Source organism: Aulostomus chinensis, chromosome 4, assembly GCF_037954235.1.
Source record: "Aulostomus chinensis isolate RoL2024-O1b breed Wild chromosome 4, RoL_Achi_v1.0, whole genome shotgun sequence".
NCBI classification, from domain to species: Eukaryota; Metazoa; Chordata; class Actinopteri; order Syngnathiformes; family Aulostomidae; genus Aulostomus; species Aulostomus chinensis.
The window spans coordinates 32347657-32371919 of record NC_141323.1 but is presented as its reverse complement, the minus strand read 5'-3'; the positions used below and the strand labels follow the sequence as shown (position 1 = coordinate 32371919).

At 44.1% G+C, this 24263-nt stretch overlaps 27 non-coding genes and 4 pseudogenes across 27 annotated transcripts; 30 read left to right on the top strand and 1 right to left on the bottom strand.

Annotated features, from left to right (window-relative positions):
• The first annotated feature begins 18 nt into the window (after positions 1-18).
• LOC147267267 (5S ribosomal RNA) lies at positions 19-137 on the top strand. The gene has a single exon (XR_015112961.1). It is a non-coding gene; the product is annotated as a 5S ribosomal RNA (ribosomal RNA).
• A 309-nt stretch (positions 138-446) lies between these two features.
• LOC147267266 (5S ribosomal RNA) lies at positions 447-565 on the top strand. Its single transcript, XR_015114794.1, has one exon. It is a non-coding gene; the product is annotated as a 5S ribosomal RNA (ribosomal RNA).
• A 310-nt stretch (positions 566-875) lies between these two features.
• LOC147267265 (5S ribosomal RNA) lies at positions 876-994 on the top strand. The gene has a single exon (XR_015114157.1). It is a non-coding gene; the product is annotated as a 5S ribosomal RNA (ribosomal RNA).
• A 309-nt stretch (positions 995-1303) lies between these two features.
• Positions 1304-1422, top strand: LOC147267264 (5S ribosomal RNA). Its single transcript, XR_015113003.1, has one exon. It is a non-coding gene; the product is annotated as a 5S ribosomal RNA (ribosomal RNA).
• A 309-nt stretch (positions 1423-1731) lies between these two features.
• LOC147267263 (5S ribosomal RNA) lies at positions 1732-1850 on the top strand. Its single transcript, XR_015114764.1, has one exon. It is a non-coding gene; the product is annotated as a 5S ribosomal RNA (ribosomal RNA).
• A 310-nt stretch (positions 1851-2160) lies between these two features.
• Positions 2161-2279, top strand: LOC147267262 (5S ribosomal RNA). Its single transcript, XR_015114156.1, has one exon. It is a non-coding gene; the product is annotated as a 5S ribosomal RNA (ribosomal RNA).
• A 309-nt stretch (positions 2280-2588) lies between these two features.
• Positions 2589-2697, top strand: LOC147267261 (5S ribosomal RNA; annotated as a pseudogene).
• A 310-nt stretch (positions 2698-3007) lies between these two features.
• LOC147267260 (5S ribosomal RNA) lies at positions 3008-3126 on the top strand. Its single transcript, XR_015114548.1, has one exon. It is a non-coding gene; the product is annotated as a 5S ribosomal RNA (ribosomal RNA).
• A 309-nt stretch (positions 3127-3435) lies between these two features.
• Positions 3436-3554, top strand: LOC147267259 (5S ribosomal RNA). The gene has a single exon (XR_015112991.1). It is a non-coding gene; the product is annotated as a 5S ribosomal RNA (ribosomal RNA).
• Positions 3555-3863: 309 nt separating this feature from the next.
• LOC147267258 (5S ribosomal RNA) lies at positions 3864-3982 on the top strand (annotated as a pseudogene).
• A 310-nt stretch (positions 3983-4292) lies between these two features.
• Positions 4293-4411, top strand: LOC147267257 (5S ribosomal RNA). Its single transcript, XR_015114546.1, has one exon. It is a non-coding gene; the product is annotated as a 5S ribosomal RNA (ribosomal RNA).
• Positions 4412-4720: 309 nt separating this feature from the next.
• On the top strand, positions 4721-4839 carry LOC147267256 (5S ribosomal RNA). The gene has a single exon (XR_015113536.1). It is a non-coding gene; the product is annotated as a 5S ribosomal RNA (ribosomal RNA).
• A 310-nt stretch (positions 4840-5149) lies between these two features.
• Positions 5150-5268, top strand: LOC147267255 (5S ribosomal RNA). The gene has a single exon (XR_015114155.1). It is a non-coding gene; the product is annotated as a 5S ribosomal RNA (ribosomal RNA).
• A 309-nt stretch (positions 5269-5577) lies between these two features.
• On the top strand, positions 5578-5696 carry LOC147267254 (5S ribosomal RNA). Its single transcript, XR_015112980.1, has one exon. It is a non-coding gene; the product is annotated as a 5S ribosomal RNA (ribosomal RNA).
• A 310-nt stretch (positions 5697-6006) lies between these two features.
• On the top strand, positions 6007-6125 carry LOC147267253 (5S ribosomal RNA). The gene has a single exon (XR_015114154.1). It is a non-coding gene; the product is annotated as a 5S ribosomal RNA (ribosomal RNA).
• Positions 6126-6434: 309 nt separating this feature from the next.
• LOC147267252 (5S ribosomal RNA) lies at positions 6435-6553 on the top strand. Its single transcript, XR_015112737.1, has one exon. It is a non-coding gene; the product is annotated as a 5S ribosomal RNA (ribosomal RNA).
• Positions 6554-6862: 309 nt separating this feature from the next.
• LOC147267251 (5S ribosomal RNA) lies at positions 6863-6981 on the top strand. The gene has a single exon (XR_015114783.1). It is a non-coding gene; the product is annotated as a 5S ribosomal RNA (ribosomal RNA).
• Positions 6982-7291: 310 nt separating this feature from the next.
• On the top strand, positions 7292-7410 carry LOC147267250 (5S ribosomal RNA). The gene has a single exon (XR_015114153.1). It is a non-coding gene; the product is annotated as a 5S ribosomal RNA (ribosomal RNA).
• Positions 7411-7719: 309 nt separating this feature from the next.
• Positions 7720-7838, top strand: LOC147267249 (5S ribosomal RNA). The gene has a single exon (XR_015112969.1). It is a non-coding gene; the product is annotated as a 5S ribosomal RNA (ribosomal RNA).
• A 309-nt stretch (positions 7839-8147) lies between these two features.
• On the top strand, positions 8148-8266 carry LOC147267248 (5S ribosomal RNA). The gene has a single exon (XR_015114763.1). It is a non-coding gene; the product is annotated as a 5S ribosomal RNA (ribosomal RNA).
• A 310-nt stretch (positions 8267-8576) lies between these two features.
• On the top strand, positions 8577-8695 carry LOC147267247 (5S ribosomal RNA). The gene has a single exon (XR_015114152.1). It is a non-coding gene; the product is annotated as a 5S ribosomal RNA (ribosomal RNA).
• A 309-nt stretch (positions 8696-9004) lies between these two features.
• Positions 9005-9113, top strand: LOC147267246 (5S ribosomal RNA; annotated as a pseudogene).
• A 310-nt stretch (positions 9114-9423) lies between these two features.
• LOC147267245 (5S ribosomal RNA) lies at positions 9424-9542 on the top strand. Its single transcript, XR_015114545.1, has one exon. It is a non-coding gene; the product is annotated as a 5S ribosomal RNA (ribosomal RNA).
• A 309-nt stretch (positions 9543-9851) lies between these two features.
• On the top strand, positions 9852-9970 carry LOC147267244 (5S ribosomal RNA). The gene has a single exon (XR_015112958.1). It is a non-coding gene; the product is annotated as a 5S ribosomal RNA (ribosomal RNA).
• A 309-nt stretch (positions 9971-10279) lies between these two features.
• LOC147267243 (5S ribosomal RNA) lies at positions 10280-10398 on the top strand. Its single transcript, XR_015115094.1, has one exon. It is a non-coding gene; the product is annotated as a 5S ribosomal RNA (ribosomal RNA).
• A 310-nt stretch (positions 10399-10708) lies between these two features.
• On the top strand, positions 10709-10827 carry LOC147267242 (5S ribosomal RNA). The gene has a single exon (XR_015114544.1). It is a non-coding gene; the product is annotated as a 5S ribosomal RNA (ribosomal RNA).
• A 309-nt stretch (positions 10828-11136) lies between these two features.
• On the top strand, positions 11137-11255 carry LOC147267241 (5S ribosomal RNA). Its single transcript, XR_015114929.1, has one exon. It is a non-coding gene; the product is annotated as a 5S ribosomal RNA (ribosomal RNA).
• Positions 11256-11565: 310 nt separating this feature from the next.
• Positions 11566-11684, top strand: LOC147267240 (5S ribosomal RNA). Its single transcript, XR_015114151.1, has one exon. It is a non-coding gene; the product is annotated as a 5S ribosomal RNA (ribosomal RNA).
• A 309-nt stretch (positions 11685-11993) lies between these two features.
• On the top strand, positions 11994-12112 carry LOC147267239 (5S ribosomal RNA). Its single transcript, XR_015112736.1, has one exon. It is a non-coding gene; the product is annotated as a 5S ribosomal RNA (ribosomal RNA).
• A 309-nt stretch (positions 12113-12421) lies between these two features.
• Positions 12422-12540, top strand: LOC147267238 (5S ribosomal RNA; annotated as a pseudogene).
• Positions 12541-20072: 7532 nt separating this feature from the next.
• On the bottom strand, positions 20073-20145 carry trnak-uuu (transfer RNA lysine (anticodon UUU)). Its single transcript has one exon. It is a non-coding gene; the product is annotated as a tRNA-Lys (tRNA).
• Positions 20146-24263: the final 4118 nt, after the last annotated feature.

The following is a 24263-nucleotide window of genomic DNA, read 5'->3' as shown; positions in this document are numbered from 1 at the left end:
TGTGTGTCAGAGTCAAGGGCTTACGGCCATACCACTCTGAACACGCCCGATCTCGTCTGATCTCGGAAGCTAAGCAGGGTCGGGCCTGGTCAGTACTTGGATGGAAGACCGCCTGGGAATACCAGGTGCTGTAAGCTTTTTTATTTCTTTGTGAGGAAAGGGCAGCTTTGAGTCTTTGGGGACCAGCATGAGCGAGCTTCCCTCACACACCTTTTCTTGAAGCGCCCTCCACAGCTTTGGAATGGAATGTCATGCAGTGGTTAATTTGAAGTAGACAGATGGCAGATGCAGTACTTTTCTCTAGATGACATCAACATTCTTTTCTTTTATTGACAGGACACCTATTTGGCGTGTGAAAAGACCCTGAGGCTTTTGCGCTTCACTTTTTTTCTGAGGTTGTAAAGTGAGTGAAATGGATATAGAGCCCATGTGTGTAAGAGTCAAGGGCTTACGGCCATACCACTCTGAACACGCCCGATCTCGTCTGATCTCGGAAGCTAAGCAGGGTCGGGCCTGGTTAGTACTTGGATGGGAGACCGCCTGGGAATACCAGGTGCTGTAAGCTTTTTTGTTTCATTGTGAGGAAAGGGCAGCTTTGAGTGTTTGGGGACCAGCATGAGCGAGCTTCCCTCACACACCTTTTCTTGAAGCGCCCTCCACAGCTTTCGAATGGAATGTCATGCAGTGTGTAATTTGAAGTAGACAGATTGCAGATGCAGTACTTTTCTCTAGATGACATCAACATTCTTTTCTTTGTATTGACAGGACAACTATTTGGTGTGTAAAAAGGCCGTGAGGCTGTTGCACATCACATTTTTTTTGAGGTTGTAAAGTGAGTGAAATGGATATAGAGCCCATGTGTGTGAGAGTCAAGGGCTTACGGCCATACCACTCTGAACACGCCCGATCTCGTCTGATCTCGGAAGCTTAGCAGGGTCGGGCCTGGTTAGTACTTGGATGGAAGACCGCCTGGGAATACCAGGTGCTGTAAGCTTTTTTGTTTCATTGTGAGGAAAGGGCCGCTTTGAGACTTTGGGGACCAGCATGAGCGAACTTCCCTCACACACCTTTTCTTGAAGGGCCCTCTGCAGCTTTGGAATGGAATTTCATGCAGTGGTTAATTTGAAGAAGACAGATGGCAGATGCAGTACTTTTCTCTCGATGACATCAACATTCTTTTGTTTTATTGACAGGACACCGATTTGGCGTGTGAAAAGACCCTGAGGCTGTTGCGCATCACTTTTTTTCTGAGGTTGTAAAGTGTGTGAAATGGATATATAGCCCATGTGTGTGCGAGTCAAGAGCTTACGGCCATACCACTCTGAACACGCCCGATCTCGTCTGATCTCGGAAGCTAAGCAGGGTTGGGCCTGGTTAGTACTTGGATGGGAGACCGCCTGGGAATACCAGGTGCTGTAAGCTTTTTTGTTTCATTGTGAGGAAAGGGCAACTTTGAGTGTTTGGGGACCAGCATGAGCGAGCTTCCCTCACACACCTTTTCTTGAAGCGCCCTCCACAGCTTTGGAATGGAATGTCATGCAGTGGTTAATTTGAAGTAGACAGATGGCAGATGCAGTACTTTTCTCTAGATGACATCAACATTCTTTTCTTTTATTGACAGGACACCGATTTGGCGTGTGAAAAGACCCTGAGGCTGTTGCGCATCACTTTTTTTCTGAGGTTGTAAATTGTGTGAAATGGATATAGAGCCCATGTTTGTCAGAGTCAAACGCTTATCGCCATACTACTCTGAACACGCCCGATCTCGTCTGATCTCGGAAGCTAAGCAGGGTCAGGCCAGGTTAGTACTTGGATGGAAGACCGCCTGGGAATACCAGGTGCTGTAAGCTTTTTTATTTCTTTGTGAGGAAAGGGCAGCTTTGAGTCTTTGGGGACCAGCATGAGCGAGCTTCCCTCACACACCTTTTCTTGAAGTGCCCTCCACAGCTTTCGAATGGAATGTCATGCAGTGTGTAATTTGAAGTAGACAGATTGCAGATGCAGTACTTTTCTCTAGATGACATCAACATTTTTTTCTTTGTATTGACAGGACAACTATTTGGTGTGTAAAAAGACCGTGAGGCTGTTGCACATCACATTTTTTTTGAGGTTGTAAAGTGAGTGAAATGGATATAGAGCCCATGTGTGTGAGAGTCAAGGGCTTACGGCCATACCACTCTGAACACGCCCGATCTCGTCTGATCTCGGAAGCTTAGCAGGGTCGGGCCTGGTTAGTACTTGGATGGAAGACCGCCTGGGAATACCAGGTGCTGTAAGCTTTTTTGTTTCATTGTGAGGAAAGGGCCGCTTTGAGTCTTTGGGGACCAGCATGAGCGAGCTTCCCTCACACACCTTTTCTTGAAGCGCCCTCTGCAGCTTTGGAATGGAATTTCATGCAGTGGTTAATTTGAAGAAGACAGATGGCAGATGCAGTACTTTTCTCTCGATGACATCAACATTCTTTTCTTTTATTGACAGGACACGTATTTGGCGTGTTAAAAGACCCTGAGGCTGTTGCGCATCACTTTTTTTCTGAGGTTGTAAATTGTGTGAAATGTATATAGAGCCCATGTGTGTCAGAGTCAAGGGCTTACGGCCATACCACTCTGAACACGCCTGATCTCGGAAGCTAAGCAGGGTCGGGCCTGGTTAGTACTTGGATGGGAGACCGCCTGGGAATACCAGGTGCTGTAAGCTTTTTTATTTCATTGTGAGGAAAGGGCAGCTTTGAGTGTTTGGGGACCAGCATGAGCGAGCTTCCCTCACACACCTTTTCTTGAAGCGCCCTCCACAGCTTTGGAATGGAATGTCATGCAGTGTGTAATTTGAAGTAGACAGATTGCAGATGCAGTACTTTTCTCTAGATGACATCAACATTTTTTTCTTTGTATTGACAGGACAACTATTTGGTGTGTAAAAAGACCGTGAGGCATTTGCACATCACATTTTTTTTGAGGTTGTAAAGTGAGTGAAATGGATATAGAGCCCATGTGTGTGAGAGTCAAGGGCTTACGGCCATACCATTCTGAACACGCCCGATCTCGTCTGATCTCGGAAGCTTAGCAGGGTCGGGCCTGGTTAGTACTTGGATGGAAGACCGCCTGGGAATACCAGGTGCTGTAAGCTTTTTTGTTTCATTGTGAGGAAAGGGCCGCTTTGAGACTTTGGGGACCAGCATGAGCGAACTTCCCTCACACACCTTTTCTTGAAGGGCCCTCTGCAGCTTTGGAATGGAATTTCATGCAGTGGTTAATTTGAAGAAGACAGATGGCAGATGCAGTACTTTTCTCTCGATGACATCAACATTCTTTTGTTTTATTGACAGGACACCGATTTGGCGTGTGAAAAGACCCTGAGGCTGTTGCGCATCACTTTTTTTCTGAGGTTGTAAAGTGTGTGAAATGGATATATAGCCCATGTGTGTGAGAGTCAAGAGCTTACGGCCATACCACTCTGAACACGCCCGATCTCGTCTGATCTCGGAAGCTAAGCAGGGTTGGGCCTGGTTAGTACTTGGATGGGAGACCGCCTGGGAATACCAGGTGCTGTAAGCTTTTTTGTTTCATTGTGAGGAAAGGGCAACTTTGAGTGTTTGGGGACCAGCATGAGCGAGCTTCCCTCACACACCTTTTCTTGAAGCGCCCTCCACAGCTTTGGAATGGAATGTCATGCAGTGGTTAATTTGAAGTAGACAGATGGCAGATGCAGTACTTTTCTCTAGATGACATCAACATTCTTTTCTTTTATTGACAGGACACGTATTTGGCGTGTGAAAAGACCCTGAGGCTGTTGCGCATCACTTTTTTTCTGAGGTTGTAAATTGTGTGAAATGGATATAGAGCCCATGTTTGTCAGAGTCAAACGCTTATCGCCATACTACTCTGAACACGCCTGATCTCGTCTGATCTCGGAAGCTAAGCAGGGTCGGGCCAGGTTAGTACTTGGATGGAAGACCGCCTGGGAATACCAGGTGCTGTAAGCTTTTTTATTTCTTTGTGAGGAAAGGGCAGCTTTGAGTCTTTGGGGACCAGCATGAGCGAGCTTCCCTCACACACCTTTTCTTGAAGTGCCCTCCACAGCTTTGGAATGGAATGTCATGCAGTGTGTAATTTGAAGTAGACAGATTGCAGATGCAGTACTTTTCTCTAGATGACATCAACATTTTTTTCTTTGTATTGACAGGACAACTATTTGGTGTGTAAAAAGACCCTGAGGCATTTGCACATCACATTTTTTTTGAGGTTGTAAAGTGAGTGAAATGGATATAGAGCCCATGTGTGTGAGAGTCAAGGGCTTACGGCCATACCATTCTGAACACGCCCGATCTCGTCTGATCTCGGAAGCTTAGCAGGGTCGGGCCTGGTTAGTACTTGGATGGAAGACCGCCTGGGAATACCAGGTGCTGTAAGCTTTTTTGTTTCATTGTGAGGAAAGGGCCGCTTTGAGTCTTTGGGGACCAGCATGAGCGAGCTTCCCTCACACACCTTTTCTTGAAGGGCCCTCTGCAGCTTTGGAATGGAATTTCATGCAGTGGTTAATTTGAAGAAGACAGATGGCAGATGCAGTACTTTTCTCTCGATGACATCAACATTCTTTTGTTTTATTGACAGGACACCTATTTGGCGTGTGAAAAGACCCTGAGGCTGTTGCGCATCACTTTTTTTCTGAGGTTGTAAAGTGTGTGAAATGGATATAGAGCCCATGTGTGTGAGAGTCAAGAGCTTACGGCCATACGACTCTGAACACGCCCGATCTCGTCTGATCTCGGAAGCTAAGCAGGGTCGGGCCTGGTTAGTACTTGGATGGGAGACCGCCTGGGAGTACCAGGTGCTGTAAGCTTTTTTGTTTCATTGTGAGGAAAGGGCAGCTTTGAGTGTTTGGGGACCAGCATGAGCGAGCTTCCCTCACACACCTTTTCTTGAAGCGCCCTCCACAGCTTTCGAATGGAATGTCATGCAGTGTGAAATTTGAAGTAGACAGATTGCAGATGCAGTACTTTTCTCCAGATGACATCAACATTCTTTTCTTTGTATTGACAGGACAACTATTTGGTGTGTAAAAAGACTGTGAGGCTGTTGCACATCACATTTTTTTTGAGGTTGTAAAGTGAGTGAAATGGATATAGAGCCCATGTGTGTGAGAGTCAAGGGCTTACGGCCATACCACTCTGAACACGCCCGATCTCGTCTGATCTCGGAAGCTTAGCAGGGTCGGGCCTGGTTAGTACTTGGATGGAAGACCGCCTGGGAATACCAGGTGCTGTAAGCTTTTTTGTTTCATTGTGAGGAAAGGGCCGCTTTGAGACTTTGGGGACCAGCATGAGCGAGCTTCCCTCACACACCTTTTCTTGAAGGGCCCTCTGCAGCTTTGGAATGGAATTTCATGCAGTGGTTAATTTGAAGAAGACAGATGGCAGATGCAGTACTTTTCTCTCGATGACATCAACATTCTTTTGTTTTATTGACAGGACACCTATTTGGCGTGTGAAAAGACCCTGAGGCTGTTGCGCATCACTTTTTTTCTGAGGTTGTAAAGTGTGTGAAATGGATATAGAGCCCATGTGTGTGAGAGTCAAGAGCTTACGGCCATACCACTCTGAACACGCCCGATCTCGTCTGATCTCGGAAGCTAAGCAGGGTTGGGCCTGGTTAGTACTTGGATGGGAGACCGCCTGGGAATACCAGGTGCTGTAAGCTTTTTTGTTTCATTGTGAGGAAAGGGCAGCTTTGAGTGTTTGGGGACCAGCATGAGCGAGCTTCCCTCACACACCTTTTCTTGAAGCGCCCTCCACAGCTTTCGAATGGAATGTCATGCAGTGTGTAATTTGAAGTAGACAGATTGCAGATGCAGTACTTTTCTCTAGATGACATCAACATTTTTTTCTTTGTATTGACAGGACAACTATTTGGTGTGTAAAAAGACCGTGAGGCTGTTGCACATCACATTTTTTTTGAGGTTGTAAAGTGAGTGAAATGGATATAGAGCCCATGTGTGTGAGAGTCAAGGGCTTACGGCCATACCACTCTGAACACGCCCGATCTCGTCTGATCTCGGAAGCTTAGCAGGGTCGGGCCTGGTTAGTACTTGGATGGAAGACCGCCTGGGAATACCAGGTGCTGTAAGCTTTTTTGTTTCATTGTGAGGAAAGGGCCGCTTTGAGTCTTTGGGGACCAGCATGAGCGAGCTTCCCTCACACACCTTTTCTTGAAGCGCCCTCTGCAGCTTTGGAATGGAATTTCATGCAGTGGTTAATTTGAAGAAGACAGATGGCAGATGCAGTACTTTTCTCTCGATGACATCAACATTCTTTTCTTTTATTGACAGGACACGTATTTGGCGTGTGAAAAGACCCTGAGGTTGTTGCGCATCACTTTTTTTCTGAGGTTGTAAATTGTGTGAAATGGATATAGAGCCCATGTGTGTCAGAGTCAAGGGCTTACGGCCATACCACTCTGAACACGCCCGATCTCGTCTGATCTCGGAAGCTAAGCAGGGTCGGGCCTGGTTAGTACTTGGATGGAAGACCGCCTGGGAATACCAGGTGCTGTAAGCTTTTTTATTTCTTTGTGAGGAAAGGGCAGCTTTGAGTCTTTGGGGACCAGCATGAGCGAGCTTCCCTCACACACCTTTTCTTGAAGCGCCCTCCACAGCTTTGGAATGGAATGTCATGCAGTGGTTAATTTGAAGTAGACAGATGGCAGATGCAGTACTTTTCTCTAGATGACATCAACATTCTTTTCTTTTATTGACAGGACACCTATTTGGCGTGTGAAAAGACCCTGAGGCTTTTGCGCTTCACTTTTTTTCTGAGGTTGTAAAGTGAGTGAAATGGATATAGAGCCCATGTGTGTAAGAGTCAAGGGCTTACGGCCATACCACTCTGAACACGCCCGATCTCGTCTGATCTCGGAAGCTAAGCAGGGTCGGGCCTGGTTAGTACTTGGATGGGAGACCGCCTGGGAATACCAGGTGCTGTAAGCTTTTTTGTTTCATTGTGAGGAAAGGGCAGCTTTGAGTGTTTGGGGACCAGCATGAGCGAGCTTCCCTCACACACCTTTTCTTGAAGCGCCCTCCACAGCTTTCGAATGGAATGTCATGCAGTGTGTAATTTGAAGTAGACAGATTGCAGATGCAGTACTTTTCTCTAGATGACATCAACATTCTTTTCTTTGTATTGACAGGACAACTATTTGGTGTGTAAAAAGGCCGTGAGGCTGTTGCACATCACATTTTTTTTGAGGTTGTAAAGTGAGTGAAATGGATATAGAGCCCATGTGTGTGAGAGTCAAGGGCTTACGGCCATACCACTCTGAACACGCCCGATCTCGTCTGATCTCGGAAGCTTAGCAGGGTCGGGCCTGGTTAGTACTTGGATGGAAGACCGCCTGGGAATACCAGGTGCTGTAAGCTTTTTTGTTTCATTGTGAGGAAAGGGCCGCTTTGAGACTTTGGGGACCAGCATGAGCGAACTTCCCTCACACACCTTTTCTTGAAGGGCCCTCTGCAGCTTTGGAATGGAATTTCATGCAGTGGTTAATTTGAAGAAGACAGATGGCAGATGCAGTACTTTTCTCTCGATGACATCAACATTCTTTTGTTTTATTGACAGGACACCGATTTGGCGTGTGAAAAGACCCTGAGGCTGTTGCGCATCACTTTTTTTCTGAGGTTGTAAAGTGTGTGAAATGGATATATAGCCCATGTGTGTGCGAGTCAAGAGCTTACGGCCATACCACTCTGAACACGCCCGATCTCGTCTGATCTCGGAAGCTAAGCAGGGTTGGGCCTGGTTAGTACTTGGATGGGAGACCGCCTGGGAATACCAGGTGCTGTAAGCTTTTTTGTTTCATTGTGAGGAAAGGGCAACTTTGAGTGTTTGGGGACCAGCATGAGCGAGCTTCCCTCACACACCTTTTCTTGAAGCGCCCTCCACAGCTTTGGAATGGAATGTCATGCAGTGGTTAATTTGAAGTAGACAGATGGCAGATGCAGTACTTTTCTCTAGATGACATCAACATTCTTTTCTTTTATTGACAGGACACCGATTTGGCGTGTGAAAAGACCCTGAGGCTGTTGCGCATCACTTTTTTTCTGAGGTTGTAAATTGTGTGAAATGGATATAGAGCCCATGTTTGTCAGAGTCAAACGCTTATCGCCATACTACTCTGAACACGCCCGATCTCGTCTGATCTCGGAAGCTAAGCAGGGTCAGGCCAGGTTAGTACTTGGATGGAAGACCGCCTGGGAATACCAGGTGCTGTAAGCTTTTTTATTTCTTTGTGAGGAAAGGGCAGCTTTGAGTCTTTGGGGACCAGCATGAGCGAGCTTCCCTCACACACCTTTTCTTGAAGTGCCCTCCACAGCTTTCGAATGGAATGTCATGCAGTGTGTAATTTGAAGTAGACAGATTGCAGATGCAGTACTTTTCTCTAGATGACATCAACATTTTTTTCTTTGTATTGACAGGACAACTATTTGGTGTGTAAAAAGACCGTGAGGCTGTTGCACATCACATTTTTTTTGAGGTTGTAAAGTGAGTGAAATGGATATAGAGCCCATGTGTGTGAGAGTCAAGGGCTTACGGCCATACCACTCTGAACACGCCCGATCTCGTCTGATCTCGGAAGCTTAGCAGGGTCGGGCCTGGTTAGTACTTGGATGGAAGACCGCCTGGGAATACCAGGTGCTGTAAGCTTTTTTGTTTCATTGTGAGGAAAGGGCCGCTTTGAGTCTTTGGGGACCAGCATGAGCGAGCTTCCCTCACACACCTTTTCTTGAAGCGCCCTCTGCAGCTTTGGAATGGAATTTCATGCAGTGGTTAATTTGAAGAAGACAGATGGCAGATGCAGTACTTTTCTCTCGATGACATCAACATTCTTTTCTTTTATTGACAGGACACGTATTTGGCGTGTTAAAAGACCCTGAGGCTGTTGCGCATCACTTTTTTTCTGAGGTTGTAAATTGTGTGAAATGTATATAGAGCCCATGTGTGTCAGAGTCAAGGGCTTACGGCCATACCACTCTGAACACGCCTGATCTCGGAAGCTAAGCAGGGTCGGGCCTGGTTAGTACTTGGATGGGAGACCGCCTGGGAATACCAGGTTCTGTAAGCTTTTTTATTTCATTGTGAGGAAAGGGCAGCTTTGAGTGTTTGGGGACCAGCATGAGCGAGCTTCCCTCACACACCTTTTCTTGAAGCGCCCTCCACAGCTTTGGAATGGAATGTCATGCAGTGTGTAATTTGAAGTAGACAGATTGCAGATGCAGTACTTTTCTCTAGATGACATCAACATTTTTTTCTTTGTATTGACAGGACAACTATTTGGTGTGTAAAAAGACCGTGAGGCATTTGCACATCACATTTTTTTTGAGGTTGTAAAGTGAGTGAAATGGATATAGAGCCCATGTGTGTGAGAGTCAAGGGCTTACGGCCATACCATTCTGAACACGCCCGATCTCGTCTGATCTCGGAAGCTTAGCAGGGTCGGGCCTGGTTAGTACTTGGATGGAAGACCGCCTGGGAATACCAGGTGCTGTAAGCTTTTTTGTTTCATTGTGAGGAAAGGGCCGCTTTGAGACTTTGGGGACCAGCATGAGCGAACTTCCCTCACACACCTTTTCTTGAAGGGCCCTCTGCAGCTTTGGAATGGAATTTCATGCAGTGGTTAATTTGAAGAAGACAGATGGCAGATGCAGTACTTTTCTCTCGATGACATCAACATTCTTTTGTTTTATTGACAGGACACCGATTTGGCGTGTGAAAAGACCCTGAGGCTGTTGCGCATCACTTTTTTTCTGAGGTTGTAAAGTGTGTGAAATGGATATATAGCCCATGTGTGTGAGAGTCAAGAGCTTACGGCCATACCACTCTGAACACGCCCGATCTCGTCTGATCTCGGAAGCTAAGCAGGGTTGGGCCTGGTTAGTACTTGGATGGGAGACCGCCTGGGAATACCAGGTGCTGTAAGCTTTTTTGTTTCATTGTGAGGAAAGGGCAACTTTGAGTGTTTGGGGACCAGCATGAGCGAGCTTCCCTCACACACCTTTTCTTGAAGCGCCCTCCACAGCTTTGGAATGGAATGTCATGCAGTGGTTAATTTGAAGTAGACAGATGGCAGATGCAGTACTTTTCTCTAGATGACATCAACATTCTTTTCTTTTATTGACAGGACACGTATTTGGCGTGTGAAAAGACCCTGAGGCTGTTGCGCATCACTTTTTTTCTGAGGTTGTAAATTGTGTGAAATGGATATAGAGCCCATGTTTGTCAGAGTCAAACGCTTATCGCCATACTACTCTGAACACGCCCGATCTCGTCTGATCTCGGAAGCTAAGCAGGGTCGGGCCAGGTTAGTACTTGGATGGAAGACCGCCTGGGAATACCAGGTGCTGTAAGCTTTTTTATTTCTTTGTGAGGAAAGGGCAGCTTTGAGTCTTTGGGGACCAGCATGAGCGAGCTTCCCTCACACACCTTTTCTTGAAGTGCCCTCCACAGCTTTGGAATGGAATGTCATGCAGTGTGTAATTTGAAGTAGACAGATTGCAGATGCAGTACTTTTCTCTAGATGACATCAACATTTTTTTCTTTGTATTGACAGGACAACTATTTGGTGTGTAAAAAGACCCTGAGGCATTTGCACATCACATTTTTTTTGAGGTTGTAAAGTGAGTGAAATGGATATAGAGCCCATGTGTGTGAGAGTCAAGGGCTTACGGCCATACCATTCTGAACACGCCCGATCTCGTCTGATCTCGGAAGCTTAGCAGGGTCGGGCCTGGTTAGTACTTGGATGGAAGACCGCCTGGGAATACCAGGTGCTGTAAGCTTTTTTGTTTCATTGTGAGGAAAGGGCCGCTTTGAGTCTTTGGGGACCAGCATGAGCGAGCTTCCCTCACACACCTTTTCTTGAAGGGCCCTCTGCAGCTTTGGAATGGAATTTCATGCAGTGGTTAATTTGAAGAAGACAGATGGCAGATGCAGTACTTTTCTCTCGATGACATCAACATTCTTTTGTTTTATTGACAGGACACCTATTTGGCGTGTGAAAAGACCCTGAGGCTGTTGCGCATCACTTTTTTTCTGAGGTTGTAAAGTGTGTGAAATGGATATAGAGCCCATGTGTGTGAGAGTCAAGAGCTTACGGCCATACGACTCTGAACACGCCCGATCTCGTCTGATCTCGGAAGCTAAGCAGGGTTGGGCCTGGTTAGTACTTGGATGTGAGACCGCCTGGGAATACCAGGTGCTGTAAGCTTTTTTGTTTCATTGTGAGGAAAGGGCAGCTTTGAGTGTTTGGGGACCAGCATGAGCGAGCTTCCCTCACACACATTTTCTTGAAGCGCCCTCCACAGCTTTCGAATGGAATGTCATGCAGTGTGTAATTTGAAGTAGACAGATTGCAGATGCAGTACTTTTCTCTCGATGACATCAACATTTTTTTCTTTGTATTGACAGGACAACTATTTGGTGTGTAAAAAGACCGTGAGGCTGTTGCACATCACATTTTTTTTGAGGTTGTAAAGTGAGTGAAATGGATATAGAGCCCATGTGTGTGAGAGTCAAGGGCTTACGGCCATACCACTCTGAACACGCCCGATCTCGTCTGATCTCGGAAGCTTAGCAGGGTCGGGCCTGGTTAGTACTTGGATGGAAGACCGCCTGGGAATACCAGGTGCTGTAAGCTTTTTTGTTTCATTGTGAGGAAAGGGCCGCTTTGAGTCTTTGGGGACCAGCATGAGCGAGCTTCCCTCACACACCTTTTCTTGAAGCGCCCTCTGCAGCTTTGGAATGGAATTTCATGCAGTGGTTAATTTGAAGAAGACAGATGGCAGATGCAGTACTTTTCTCTCGATGACATCAACATTCTTTTCTTTTATTGACAGGACACGTATTTGGCGTGTGAAAAGACCCTGAGGTTGTTGCGCATCACTTTTTTTCTGAGGTTATAAATTGTGTGAAATGGATATAGAGCCCATGTGTGTCAGAGTCAAGGGCTTACGGCCATACCACTCTGAACACGCCCGATCTCGTCTGATCTCGGAAGCTAAGCAGGGTCGGGCCTGGTTAGTACTTGGATGGAAGACCGCCTGGGAATACCAGGTGCTGTAAGCTTTTTTATTTCTTTGTGAGGAAAGGGCAGCTTTGAGTCTTTGGGGACCAGCATGAGCGAGCTTCCCTCACACACCTTTTCTTGAAGCGCCCTCCACAGCTTTGGAATGGAATGTCATGCAGTGGTTAATTTGAAGTAGACAGATGGCAGATGCAGTACTTTTCTCTAGATGACATCAACATTCTTTTCTTTTATTGACAGGACACCTATTTGGCGTGTGAAAAGACCCTGAGGCTTTTGCGCTTCACTTTTTTTCTGAGGTTGTAAAGTGAGTGAAATGGATATAGAGCCCATGTGTGTAAGAGTCAAGAGCTTACGGCCATACCACTCTGAACACGCCCCATCTCGTCTGATCTCGGAAGCCTAGCAGGGTCGGGCCTGGTTAGTACTTGGATGGGAGACTGCCTGGGAATACCAGGTGCTGTAAGCTTTTTTGTTTCATTGTGAGGAAAGGGCAGCTTTGAGTGTTTGGGGACCAGCATTCGCGAGCTTCCCTCACACACCTTTTCTTGAAGCGCCCTCCACAGCTTTCGAATGGAATGTCATGCAGTGTGTAATTTGAAGTAGACAGATGGCAGATGCAGTACTTTTCTCAAGATGACATCAACATTGTTTTCTTTGTATTGACAGGACACCTATTTTGTGTGTAAAAAGACCGTTAGGCTTTTGCGCATCACTTTTTTTCTGAGGTTGTAAAGTGTGTGAAATGGATATAGAGCCCATGTGTGTCAGAGTCAAGGGCTTTCGGCCATACCACTCTGAACACGCATGCGCCAATCAGACGGTACGCTGACAGCACGACACACGGAGGTCGTGGACTCCGCTTTTCCCATTTCTTTCGTTTTTTTCAGCCTTTTTCATTGTTCTTCCTTATTTTCCGTGCATTTTTGGTTCGTTTTTAGAGTGAACATTTTTTCCCCCCGACAGTTTTTATACTGATCGGGGGAGGTCAATTTTAGTTTTTTTTTTCCTAATGAAAAACTTTCGGACGGACCAAATGGATTTGAACTCTGCAAACGGATTTCAGATTACGAGCATGGAAAACGGACTTGACGTAAACGCACAAACAGGTGAAGAAAATGAAAAATGGTTGCTTGTTAAAAGAAACAATCAGAAACGAAACATGAAGAAGTCGGAAGGAAAACTGCCGGAGGGAAATGCGAGAGCGGCTTCCACAGCGACAGCGGGGGAAAGACGGCGAGCAGCGGCTGATTCAGAGGAGATGTGTGGAAGGAGCGCTGGAGCCGGTCCACAGGCAACGAGAGCTGGTGGCCTGAAGAACAGAGCTGAAGAAGTGGTTCCGAGAAGACCTGGGCAGCGAGGAGCTACTGGAGAGGCGACGGAGAGTGAGAGAGAATTGGCGGCGGAAAGAGATGCGGCGTCTGGTGGGGAAAGGCAGCTGCAGCAGCGACATGGAGCGGCGAAATCTGCGGGTGGCGACCACAAGTATGACAGAGAACTGACGGTCAGTGTCGAGGTAACTGGGCAGGATGAAGTCCCAGTTCTCGAATTAATGAGATGCATAAGAGCACTGTGTGGAGGTTTAATAGCCTGTAGGGCGACAGGGCCGCAGAAATATGAAATTACCATGTCACACATCAAAGGGAAAGAGAGAATCCTAGATGGTTTCAAAATTGGGGACAACACAGTGCATGTCAAAGATCTGTGTAATGATGAACTCATGGTTTCTTTTTTAAGCTTACCAGCTTACATCAGAGATGAGGAAATTTCACAAAAGCTAGAAGGGTGGGGAGTCTCAGCTGCATCAACTATAAGGAGGAGGATGTGGCCGGGTACGCAAATTGCTGATGGGACGCGGTTTCTCAAAGTAAAATTTACAGATAAAGTCCAATCTCTGCCTTATTCAGCACGGTTTGACACAGCAATAGGACCGGAATATTTCAGGGTCATACATGATAGGCAGGCTAGGGTGTGTAGGATGTGCCTCCAGCCGGGGCACATCCTAAGGGACTGTCCTGAGTTCTCCTGCCATAAGTGTGGTGTCCAGGGGCATTATGCAAGGGAGTGCAACAGGAAACCTAATAAGATACAGAAATGTGAGGTGTGTTGGAACAAAATTGATGAATGTAATTGTAATTATAGTGATGAGGATATTGTGGTGGAATCTGGATCTGAGGAGCTGTACAGTGAGATGGAAGGTTTAAGTGAGGGAGGAACGGAGGATGAGGAGGAAGATGACGAGGTGGGTAGTGGCGCCGCCAAGCAGGCTGCCGGTGAGGGTTACGCCCCTCAGAGAACCCAGAGCCCTCCTACAGCGGTGCAGAGCCCAGGCACAAGGCTTGGTTCAAGTCTGAATGTTATGAGCACTGACTCAGGCCCACAGCAGAGAGGAAAGGATGGAGGAGGAAACGGGTCCGAAAAGGAGCCGGAGCCTTCTCAACTCCTGGAATCAATGGAGGTAGGGGACACCCCAGGAGAATTGCAGCCGGCGGCAGCCACATCCACCAGGGTACCTGCCTTAAATGTGCCCTCCACCTTCCCTCCTCAGAGTAGATCAAACAGTGACTCGGAAATGGACTTTGCCACAATCAAAACTATTCGGAAAAAGCACACCTCAATACAAGATGCTGCGATGAAGAAAAAACAGAAGAAAGAAGGAGGGAGAGGTAAAAAATCTTGAGGGAAAATTGGCTGTTTAAAGGTTTTTTTGGTCTGACCATGTTTCTGCTGCACTCCCTTAATGTCAATGGACTCCGCACTTATGGCAGGATGACCGCCATTTTACTTAAAAGCAAGTGTGACATTCTCTGCTTACAGGAGACAAGGTGGGAAGGGGATAGCGTGGCGGCAGCAAGCAAAATGTGGGAAGGAGATGTCTTTTTTAGCAACGGCACAAGTAAATCTTGTGGCGTAGCTATTTTAGTAAAAAAGACTATAAGTACCAATAGCAAGTTAATATATCATGACAAGAAAGGTAGAATACTTATTATAGATGTTTGCGTAAACAATAGAACATACAGAATTGTTAACATATATGCCAGTAACTGTGAAAAGGAAAGGAAAATGTTTCTAAATAGTATAAGCAGATGGATAGATCATAGAACCATAATAATAGGAGATTTCAATATCGCATTAACTCAGGATGATATATCAATTAATAATGTATACAAGAATGACACAAGCAGAACTGAGCTATATAATTTAATGAATATTCACAATTTGACAGATGTATGGAGAATTCACAACCCATTCAAGAAAGAGTACTCCAGAAGACAGGTTGTGCAGGGAAAAATGAAACAAGCCAGAATAGATTTATGTCTAGCGGCCCCTGAAGCAACAAAACAGATCAATAAAATACAATATAATTATAACGCATGGAGTGATCACGCAACAATTGAGTGTTACTTGGGTGCTGCAGGAGGTTTCAGGGGGGGAGGTACCTGGTGCCTCAACTCCAGCCTCCTGGCAGATTCAACTTACGTTAAAAAAATCACAAAACTGCTTGATTATGCAAAAATTGAAATGAAAATAGAAAATAATTTTATAGAAAAGTGGGAAATTCTAAAGCAAAGAATTAAAAGAAGTAGTATAAATTATAGTAAAGAGAAAAAGTGGAGAGAGGAGCTGGAAGAAAATCGACTAAGAAAATTAATCAATCATGAAATAGCATTATTTGATAAAGAACCTAACAGAAACACAGAAAACTATGAATTATATAAAGCAAAACTAGGAAACATAGAAAAAATAAAATGCAGAGGTGCAATGATAAGAAGCAGAGTTAAAAATTTAGTAGAAGGAGAAAAATGCACCGCATATTTTTTGGGGCTCGAAAAGCAAAAACAAAACAAAACTATAATAGAAAAAATCAACGATATAACTGGAAAAGAATATGACGATCAAGAAAATATACTAAGAGTAACTACAGAGTTTTATAAAGAATTATTTGATAATGGATATAGCAATAGCGAAGAGGTAGACAAGTTGTTATCAAATATCCAAACTAGTATTTCAGTGGAGGATAAGGAATGGTCTGATGCACAAATTACTATTAATGAGATAAAGACGGCAATAGATAGCTTAAATAAAAACAAAAGTCCAGGGGTAGATGGTTTAACAGCAGAATTTTATATTTGTTTCAAAGAGCAGATAGCTCCCCTGTTGCTGTCATTGTACCACTCAATGGAACGGGAACAGAGAACATCCAATACATTCACTGCAGGAATAATTTCACTTATCTACAAAAATAAAGGTTCAAAACAGGATATAACAAACTATAGACCAATAAGTTTACTCAATACAGATTACAAGATACTGACCAAAACACTGGCAAACAGGCTTAAACTTACAATAGGAACCATTATTGGTAATACACAGGCATACGGCATACCAGATAGAGACATCATAGATACGATCCTTACAATAAAGGATACCGTCAGGACAATGGCAGCACAGGGGGGGTATCTGCTCGGAATTGATTTGGAGAAAGCGTTCGACAGAGTAGAACATCTTTTCTTATATAAAACTTTAAAAAGGTTTGGATACGGTGACGGCTTTATTAGATGGATTAAATTATTATACGATAACGCATACAGTCAAATAAAGATAAATGGACAACTAACAGAAAAGATCAAATTAAAAAGATCGGTAAGGCAAGGATGCCCGCTTTCGGCTCTTTTATATAGTATTGTTGCTGAGCCACTAGCTTTAAGTATAATGAATGATAAGAATATTATAGGTATAAAAACATATAGAGACAAAGTCGTTAAAATAGCACAATTTGCGGATGATATCAATATAATGTTTAAAAATGAAGAAAATTTAAATTATATTATAAAACATCTAGAAAGATATGAAAAAGCATCAGGAGCTAAGGTTAACAGAAATAAGTCAGAAATGATGGAATTCGGTAAAAATAGTTTAAAAAATAATTGGGGTTTTAGCACTAAAGAATACAGGAAAATACTGGGTGTATACATTGGTAAAAATGAAGGGGAAGCCAGGGACTCAGGGTGGAGAGAACTTGTAAAAAAAGGTAGAAAATACACTTTATTTATGGAGAAGTAGGGGTTTAAGCCTGAGAGGAAAGGTAATTGTCATCAATGCCTTAATACTGTCAAAAATTAATCATGTTTTGGGGGCCTGTGAGCTACCGCAGTGGGCACTAAATTCGCTCAATGAAGCGATCTCCTCCTTCCTTTGGAGGGGAAAGGGAAATTCGATCGCTCATCGGGTGATAATTGCTAATAAAAGGGAGGGGGGATTAGGACTAATTGACATCAGTGCAAAAAAAGATGCACTCAGGGCCAAATTAGTTCGAAATTTTCTCGATTCGAACAGGCAGTACCCCTGGGAGGACACAATGGCGGGCTACCTGGCTGAGTACGGGGAGGGGGAGAAACTCCCTCTTTATCACCTCCTTCCTGGGAAAAGCCATGGCTCGCTACCGATGTTCTACCAGGAGGTGCTAGAGGCATGGGGCAAATTCCTGCCCCACCTCAGGCCTAAGTGCAGTCAGAAAAGTCATGTGCTGCAGTTACCTTTTCTCGAAAGCACCTTTTTCACACACAATGGTAGGACACTTAAATGCAGGGCACTTCAGCAACATAATATAACAAGGGTCGGTCAAGTGGTGGGGGAAAGGGGTCTGTTCAGTCTCAGGAAAGTCACAACCCAACTCAAAAAAACAGGGACACCGTGCAGAAAGGATTACCTAAATGGACTAGGTAACAAAATCAACAGAAACATAACCTCACTGTGGAGAAACTTAATCATCACGGACAAATCGAGAGCAGACCCCGAACTCCCACCGCTTGAGCTTGTCACACAGTACACAGGGAAAGAGCTGTCACAGGTGAAAACAAAGGACTGGTACACCATAGGGATTAACTCAATGAAACGCACTCCAAAAGCAGAAAAACACTGGGCACAATTATTCAAGGGAATACCGATAGGAAAAATCTGGCAAAACCTTAACATACCTTACATGGACAGCAATACTTTCAAGCTAGAATTCAATATCAGACACAGGAGAATTTTCACAGGAATCAAATTACACCAGATTAATAAGGAAAACTACAGTAGGACATGCCAAATCTGCAATAAAGAACCGGAAGACCAGGAGCATCTATTCATCAACTGCAAGGAATCGGATAAATTCAGGAATTTCATCAGGATGCTACTGCAAGAGCACTGCAATTTCAGTTTGACAGATGAAACACTATGGACATGGACTCTTCTCTTTGGTACAACACTGAAACAAAAGGATCAGAACAGGACTCTCATAAATACCATACTCACTTTTGCAAAAAAATCAATATGGACAACTAGAAACTACGCTCTCTATGAAAAGAAGAAAATAAACATATTTGGGTTTTTTTACACAACACTCTTGACGCACCTACAAATCTTACATGACATGGACAAGGATATTTTTGAAAACACTTTCTGCAGGAAAAACACATTTTTCAACATAGCAAATGGCAAAATTGAAATTAACAAGATTGACAATGGTATGTTTTCTCTTCAAATTCCCAGCTAAGTAGTCTCTTTTTTTATAAAGCAAAGTATTTTTCAAATTTAATAAAGGGGTGAGCAAATTGGGTGGTTTATGTTTGGGTGTGTTTAACATTTCATTTTGATAAAATTTCATAAAAAAAAAAAAATTGTGTGTGACACTTCACGACAGGAATTTGTTCTTTTTAGTCCCATGAGGTTTTTTTTCTCTCTTTAATTTTTATTTATTTTTTTGGAATGACCTGCATTGCTCCAGTGGCTGTAGGCACATAGTGTTGGTTTATTTGTCTAAATTTAACTTAATTTAAAAAAAAACAAAAAAAAAACAAAAAACCTCTGATGGTGTTTTCATCAAGTTTGAGGTGTATCAAGGGTGGGGTTTTTTTTTGGTAAGATTTCTTTCCTGAAGGAATTTATTTTTTATATAATTGTTAAATTTTGTCATGTAAATAAGAATGTACAGTTGGTAAAAATGTATGCTGTATTTTTGATAATAAAAGACACAAAAAAAAAAAAAAACACGCCCGATCTCGTCTGATCTCGGAAGCTAAGCAGGGTCGGGCCTGGTTAGTACTTTGATGGGAGACCGCCTGGGAATACCAGGTGCTGTAAGCTTTTTTTTTTCTTTGTGAGGAAAGGGCAGCTTTGAGTCTTTGGGGACCAGCATGAGCGAGCTTCCCTCACACACCTTTTCTTGAAGCGTCTTTCTGCAGCTTTCAAATTGAATGTCATGCAGCGTGTAATTTGAAGTAGACAGATGGCAGATGCAGTGTACTGTGCTTCTCTCTACTCCTCTCTCACCTCCTATATGTGTCATACATTGATTATACTCATAGGTATTACGAACTTGTCTCTTTTTCTGGAGCCTTTTAGGCTCCTCTCATTCCAGATCTGTGTGCTGCTGGAGGAGGCTGCAGAGCTGAAGAGGCTCAAGCTGCCACCCGTAGCTCCACCTACTCACATCACCGTCTGTCCATCAGTCTCTCTCTCTCTTTATCTCTGTCCCTCTCTTTCCTTCTACATATCAGTCTTCCTCCATTATCTGTTTTGTTCCTGTTCTCTTTCCCCCCAACCGGTCAAAGCAGACGGCCATCCCCATTGAGCCTGGATCTGCTCGATGTTCCTGCCTGTTAAAAGGAAGGTTTTTGTCGCCGCTGTTGCAGGATGTGCTTGCTGATGGAGAATTGTTGGGTGTAGATTCATTAAAGGAGTTTGGTACTGGACCTGCTCTACCTGTAAAGTGTCATGAGATAAGTTTTGTTGTGATTTGGTGCAATATAAATAAAATTAACTTGACCAGTGTCATTTGTGGTCTTTCGTTAATTGCATGCCACATGAAATCATTATTAGTCACTTTTATCTCACATTTGACCTGCAGCTACAGTCTCGCAGTGGCAAGACAAGAACACTTCTACTTCTGATGATGACAGTTTGTTCAACAATGAACTTCATCCAGTACCATGTTGTTAAACACTGGAACATGCACAGCGCCTGAACAGGGACTTGAACCCTGGACCCTCAGATTAAAAGTCTGATGCTCTACCGTCTGAGCTACTCAGGCTCTTCCTTCAGCATTTAGACAGGAAAAGAAACACCTGTGAAGGTAAAACTGATGCTTTCTTGACTTGTTCAATCCTCCATGTTAAAGTCCAGCATGCTTTTGATTTGCTCTGATTCTCTGTGGCAAAATCCAACAAGAGGCTCCAAAAATGTCTTGAATGTCATAAGAATGCACAGGACAAGATGTTCGTTTCCTTCATGTCTGCAGTTCCTCCACTGGAAAGTAAAGTCAATGCTGTTCCTCTGCTGAAACCTGGGATCGGACCAGGGACCTTTAGATCTTCAGTCTAACGCTCTCCCACCTGAGCTGTTTCAGCTCTGAGTGAGGGCCCTGCTTCTCTCATTTTATAATCTCTTCCACTCTCACTAGAACTTAGAGAGGATTTGAGCTTCTGAAGTCATGACACATTGAACAGTTCTACAGGACCATTTTTGATGAATGTCTGAATCAAACAAGCCTCTTTTGTTTGTCTTCTTCCCAGTTGCCTCAACATTGTGTGAGCCAATAATTCCACATCTGTACCAGACACACCTCTTGTTGGTGGGTTTTATGGATCTTTCTGTTCTAACAGTGTCTTTTATCTTAAATATGCCACTTTCACATGAAAACCTCAATAACAGGACGATATCAAAACTATTATTGCTGCTGTTGCTGTTGTTGGTTGTGTGTCTGTCTTCCATCCCCCTGTCCCCCTGTCTTTCTCTCTGCTTGTCTTTCACCCTCATCTTGTTCCCATCTTTTTGTCATTCTCTCCCTCCTTTCTCTCTGTCTTTTGTCTTTTCTTCTCTATATTTGTCTTCTGCTGCTCCAGGATCAGCTCCTATCACTCAGTGGTCCAGAACCATTATGAAGCCTGATCATGAATGTGAGCAAAGCTCTTGGAACAGGCCTGCTGCCACCACAACTAAGATCCTGCAGGTCACTAGAAACTCCAGTGTCCAGCTGACAAGTGGACTTTCCTCTGATCTGTGGTGGTGCTGAGTTTAGCAAACAACTCCAACAAGAAGATGAAGGAGGCCATCAACTCCTCCAAGCTCAACATCTATACTGGCTTTACTGGGAGATCAGGAGGTCAAAGCAGATCTTCACCCTCCACCTCAGATGGTTTCTACTCACAGAGATGAGGGACCAGTTCAAACCAGTTACCTGGAGCTCCCTTAAGCCATTGTCCCCATCAGCTAACATCTGGATCTGGACCTGCACCGGTGCTGACTTGTGTCTTGAGTCCCCAGAGTTTGTTGAACCAGAGAAGCTTCAACTGGTGACGGTCGTACAACCAAGCGTGAAGGTGAGCCTGCATTGTCTGATCTGGAACTAACAGGGGAATTAGCAAGTGCTCTGACTGTTCTAGAGTTGCTGCTGAGTTGAATTTGAATTTATTTGTTGAAATGTTCCAGTTTCTATGAGGTCAGGGAAGATTGGTGTGGATCTAAAGGTCCCATGTTGGATCCCAGGACATTGTTTTGGCTCATTTGAACATTTTCAAACCCTCGTTGCTCAGATTTTACATGAATTTGATCATGACTTTTGGACAAATGTCTTGTTTATTAATTAAATAATCACTTCAGTTATGAATTTAGTGAGTCAACCAGACTTGGTCAATAACAAAAGTTAGTCTGGTTATTATTCAGTTTCCAGTCAGTAGGGACACACACACACGCACACACACACACACACACACACACACACACACACACACACACACACACAGCCTGTCTTTGGTATAAAATGGTCTGTCACGTTCACGTTGGAAGATTTCTCTGACTCAATTGTGAATAAAGAGATTCTTCATCTGACACCTGAGTCTTGATCCACTGATTCCTCTGATCCACCTCTTTCTGCTCCAACAAGGCTGACATGGATCAGGTGGGTCCATGTCATCCAATCAGTAAGTTTCTCTTCTCAATTAATTTTCTTCATCCCAGTTTAGATTGATTCTTCTCAGCCTCATGAAGGAGCATCTGATCAGGTGTTTGACTGCTTGTTAGTTGTAATTCCATAGATTTTAATCTCAGATGTTATAGAATTAATAAGAACATCTTAAAGACCTTTGTCCAACACTTGAAACTCACCTGTCTGTGGAGGCCCAACTGGCCTTTGGTAGTGAGGTGGTGGATGCATGTGAATGAAATGAGGCTCGTGTTGCTGTGAGTAGCCACTAGAGGGAGACACCTGTCATTCCTCCCAGCTGACAATGAGGCTTCACAGCTGCATTTGAAGCTGTCCTTTATGAGTCACAACTGTCTTGAGCTCAGGAGCCAAACTCACCGAAAAAATATGCAAGTGGCTTTGGACAAAGGCGTCTGCTCAATGAAATTGTAGGATTGTAGAATTCTATAAATGTATAATATAATTGTAGAAATGCTCTCTCTCACCACCCCCCAAAGTCTGTGCCAGGGTCTCTGGCCAGTGGTCAATGGCTCCTATCACCTGCCCAGGATGGATCCAGCTTGCTTGTCTTTGTAATTCTGCACTTATTAGAGACCTGGAAACAAAGGAATGCTGAAAAAGAGAAAATAGGACCTCAAACAAATGGGCTTGTGACACAATTTTAAAGAATTGTGTCAATGTGAATCTTTTACAAATGTGTGTGTGAATGTGGTTGTTGTGGCCGAGTGGTGAAGGCGATGGACTAGAAATCCATTGGGGTCTCCCTGCTCAGGTTGGAGTCCTGCCAACAACGTTAAAGTGTTGATGTTCTGGAGGAGACAACATCTGATCTTTGTTAGATCCACGAGTCAAAGGTTTTCTTTAAAGTGCTGCAGCAGCTGAGGATGAGGGAGAGACAGAATTTCAAACCATCTTCGTGAGGACATTTTGAAAAATGATGACATTTTGCCACAGTTATTATTGACTTGGAACACTGCAAAAATATCCCCTCTCCAAAAACCCTCCTCTTCAACTTTGTACCCAAGTTGTCTCCTCATCAGGCACCACAGTGTCCAGGATGTTCAGTCAAAAAGTCATTAATGATTTTAAAAATGTCCATCAAACACAAAATAAGGCTTCAAATAGGTAAAATCACCATCTGTAGACTGGACCAATATGCTGATGTGATCCTTTGATTAGTTTAGGATCAGTCAGAGATCAAAGACTGAAGCAGGAGATCAATGCTCAGAACCCAGAGATCAAAGACAGAATTCAGACATCAGAGAAAGAATTCAGACATCAAACACATACCTGATGGAGGCTCCACCCCCCCCAGACAGTTTCCATGTAAGTCGTAAGTTTTATTTTTAAAGCGCCAAATCACAACAAGTGTTATCTTCTTTTTATTCTTTTTATTAAAGATTGAAGCTCCATACAAGACAGAGTTTGTAGACAAGAACATCACAGCCTGGGAAGCTTTCACTTCTTTTGATGGACAGCTTTGATTTCAGGTTCTACCTCTGTAAAATTGAAAGTAAAGTAAATGAAGCACCTGTGAAGGTAAAACTGATGATGTCATGACTTGTTCAGTCCTCCAACGTTAAAGTCCAACAAGCTTTTGATTGTCTCTGATTCTCTGTGGCAAAATCCAACAAGAGGAAAAAGAAAATCTTGGGGTTGTCTCACTTTTTTTCATAGAAACTCTGCATAGGACAGTGATAGGATGCTTGTTTCCTTGGATGAAAAAGTCTGGTACTCTCATCTTCTTAAACATTTACTTGTTCAATCAGGACAAGAGAATCTGAGCTTGGATGTCATTTTGTAATAAGAGGTGAATTAAACTTGTAAACATCAGCTGGTGTTCACTCTGATGATGTATCGATGGTCTGTATTCTGCCTTCTGTAGCACGATGCTGCTGGGAAGAAGCCTGATTATGTCAGAGTTGTGTTCAGTGGCTCCTGCTGGGTCCATTTCTGACAAATAGGCTCCAAAGAGTTCAGGTGTTAAAAAGCGGTGTTTTGCTGTCAGCAGACGATGTGGCCGAGTGGTTAAGGCGATGGACTGCTAATCCATTGTGCTCTGCACGCGTGGGTTCGAATCCCATCCTCGTCGTGAGAGACTCTGGTTTCTACTCCTACATTATGGAATTACTGTGAGGCTTTTAACTGACACAGATACCAGTTGAGTCAACTTCCCTTTCACATCCTGACCAAAACAACTCAGACACCCAGAGCTCACATGTGTCAAT